Here is a 3640-nt window from a genome sequence, read left to right as displayed (position 1 = left end):
CTTAAGTCTGGTTTAGACGGCAAGATTTAAGGATTGTTGGCCGATTCTCCAAACCTCTGTGACCACAGAGCTGATAAAAGTACAACAGGTTCGATCGGTTCGTGTCTCCAAGGCAGGAGCAACACGAACCGATTCCAGTCACAAACATCGCGATTCCAGAAGAAAATCCACAAAACCCCCAACATAGCGGGAATTTAGAATAACCAACCATGGATGACGATGTAGAAGCAATAGTGACAGTTTGTGGACTCATTTTAAGAGATAAAAGAAACAAAAAGAAAAAGCGGTGGATAAAAGACGACGGGAGCAGCTGCTCTATTTGCTGCACTATGATTTGGAGGCGAGTTATGTTTTTTCATAGTTAACATTTTAACTGAATAAACATAATAAACATATATAATAATGACCTTTACATATAATAATAAACATTTCCACATATCATCTCCGATATCCACCGGACTCACAGTTGCGCGATATGTCAGCTGTTTGGGATTCCCCTCCGTTCTGACGTCACCGCGCTTTCTGATTGGCTACCTGTCACATTCAACAGGTTGTATTCTCTTCCCAGTCAGGGAAAACCCCACAGGCTGCGATAAAAAGGCCAAGACAACCCAAATTGGGTATATTCAGGCTTTAGCGGGAACACAGACATGCAGAAGCCTTATCTGACGGTCCCCCCTACCCCCGCCGGGGCCGCAACAAAATTTCCAAGTCTTGACCGGTCCAAAGTAATAAACAGGTTGGGGACCACTGCACTACCTGATGTGATAAGGGTGAACACTTTCTGTAAAAACAAAAACAAAAAAAAGTGTACAATAATATTTTATTTAATTTTGTATTAAAGAGTCTGTTCATTTTCCTTGATATGATTGTTTGTGCTCATTATCCTTCTTTTTAAACTTAGCAAGAAGACTAATTGTAACTACATTTGAAATCTAAATTTCTCAACCTATCTGTTCGTGAATTACATAAATTGTATATGTATATTCTCATTTATTAAATATGATTATACATAACAAATAATTCAATCAATACATAAAATGAATCACATATAGAGAGAACCAGACAGACATGTTAGCTCTCAGCAATAAATGAAGGCAGAAAAAATATATTGTAATCCAATAATGTTTTACATGGAAACAAGGCCAAGATGGGAATTGAACTGACGTTTCTGGGTCTATTGCAGCTCTTCTTTATGTATATGAAGCCAATATGAAGTTAGCAAACAGGAGACTAGAATGTCCACACCTACGAGCAAAAACATTTCAAAATTCAAATCAAATTCAAAAATACTTTATTGATCCCAAAGGGAAACTGAATGTAAATTTAATAATTATACACCGTGCAGTGCTTTAGGAGGGCACTGTGTCCATTGAGGATATTTAAATTGGTCCAGAAAAATAATTGACTGATGGTTTGCTATAAATTACAAATTTGGTATAGTGACTAAAAGATCAAAGTAAAGCATGTGTGAAATTGTGAAAGATGACAACAAAAGACTCTGTTCTCTAAAATGGAAATAGAAAGGATTTCATTAAAAATTTGGGGGATTTGTGACACAAAAGTCTGACTTCTTTTAGCTACCTTGTGTGTTCTGGAGCAGAGTAAAGTAATCCACCTTAAGCTGTGAAGTCTGGGGGACACTAAAGATAGCAAGAAAATAGGTGGCCAGTGGAATAATTATCTTCTATCCTAAATCCTAACTGGCTCACTCTACTTATCCAGACAAGAAAAGCAAACTGAGAAAAGTCAAATTATGCTCTGCACTTTTCTTTTGTTAAGCTTTATTCCTTACGTGTGCTTTGCGTCTCATCTTTTAGAAAAAAAAAACATGGCTCACTCTGAGTCTACAGCACTAACTCTCACTATATTCTGTATACAAGTTAATGCATGAAAATATGAAAAAAAGACAGAATTGCATTCTACAAAAAAAATCTAAATTTACTATATTGAAAATGTAGTTTTATACGTATCAATCTGTTCTAATAAGTTTTAAAGACTTTTTTCACTCTACTGGCCTTTGTTTGACATGACAGGAAAGTGGATTGTGAGAGAGAGGGAAGACATGTGGCACTTGAGCTTGTGACGACTGCGTCGAGGTCTGAGGTCACCCTCAACGGTCCTCCATCATTGCAATGCCCAGTTCTAATGTTTTAATATGTGGAAGAATGTTAATTCAGTTCAAATGTGGCAGAAATAAGCATTTCTTCTGAAATGAAGATCCCTTCTAATCTTACAAATGAGCAAATTCCATACTTTTGTACTATTTCTCTTTCTCTCTCTTACACACACATGTTTGTCTGGCTATCTTTGTGGGGACTTTCCATTGACTTCCATTCATTTCTACAGCCTAAACCTTACCTTTATCCTTTTCCTAACCCTATCCACCACATACCTAACCCTAACCAAAACTCAATTCATACCTTAGCCCTAAATCTGACCCCTGACCCAAAAGCAGGTTTCCCCCTTGTGGGGACCAGGCTCCGGTCCCCACAAGGAGAAATTGGTCCCCACAACGTAGTATATGTCAGGAACAAGGTATTACAAACAAACGCGCGCACACACACACACACACACACACACACACACACACACACATATGCACCTACCCAGCTGTCTCCCAAAGCAGTAAGACCAGTAAAACAGGTAAAAATGCTTTCACAAAATCCAGCAGGTGGACACGCCTATCTCTCTCTCACACTCCCTCTCCTTGTTTTTACTTTTTTACTTTCTGTCGCCGGTGTTTCAGACCAGCATCAAACTAAACCCCTAACCTCCAGTGTGACTCAAGAAAAAAGAAGTCTTTACTAATGTGTGGATAAGAAGAACATTTCAACAGGTACAGATAACATTACGAACAACGCACACTGTTTACAGATTTATTGTAATGATAAAAGGAGGGATAGTGCTACGGCCTTTTATTATCTGAAACTTTAATTGTGTCAGTTATTCTAGTGTTGTACCATTGTCGTCAGAGCTAACCCTTTTGAAATGTCAGTTTTAATATGTCTGCTTTTAATGTTTGTAAAAAAAGATGTTTTGTTATGCTACGTGTTCTTAAGTAAAAGAGATTATATAATGAAGAAAAAGTAGGGCCAAAGCATTAGCTCTTTTTGGTCTATTGTTTTATACAAGATTAAAGGTAATTAATAGTTGTACTTAATCTTGAAACTGACGATTAAGATAAACAACTTTAACTGAAGAACACTTTGGAGAATTTACGAAAGTTCTTATATTTTTTCTGAATTTGTCAGTAGGGAGTTTCCAGGTAATCAGTCCCGCATCTGCTGGAACATGGTGAAAGCACTCCTGGAGGTGGAATTTAAAGCTCCGTCTCACAGGAGACTCTGCCAGATGTTCCCAGCAGACCGTCACAATACATTTGGCCCTGCCAGGTCTGACCGGCATCCTCCTCCACCATCAGAGCCAGTGTCCAATACCTGTGGCAGATCAGATGAGACAGAGCATCAAACTGCAACCTAGGGCATCCTGGTACCAAGAGCATATATAGACATCCTGATGCTTGAACATGTTGTTTGTTATGGACAATCCATGATGATTACAGAAGTCCGACAACAGAGTTCAGATCAGCGGGGCCGTTCCTCCCAACCGCACCCCTCCAGGTCTCACTGTCGTTGCC

The 3640-nt window shown here is 38.7% G+C and overlaps 1 long non-coding RNA gene across 1 annotated transcript in view; it reads left to right on the top strand.

Annotated features, from left to right (window-relative positions):
* The first annotated feature begins 2696 nt into the window (after positions 1-2696).
* Positions 2697-3640, top strand: part of LOC106942620 (uncharacterized) — a 13240-nt gene continuing 12296 nt past the window's right edge. Inside the window, exon 1 of the long non-coding RNA XR_001423669.1 lies at positions 2697-2839. This is a non-coding gene — a long non-coding RNA (uncharacterized LOC106942620). The remainder of the gene's footprint in view (positions 2840-3640) is intronic.

Source organism: Poecilia latipinna, unplaced genomic scaffold (assembly GCF_001443285.1).
Source record: "Poecilia latipinna isolate Pla-1442-1.1 unplaced genomic scaffold, P_latipinna-1.0 Scaffold4424, whole genome shotgun sequence".
Lineage (NCBI taxonomy): Eukaryota > Metazoa > Chordata > Actinopteri > Cyprinodontiformes > Poeciliidae > Poecilia > Poecilia latipinna.
This window is presented reverse-complemented; position numbering and strand designations above follow the sequence as displayed.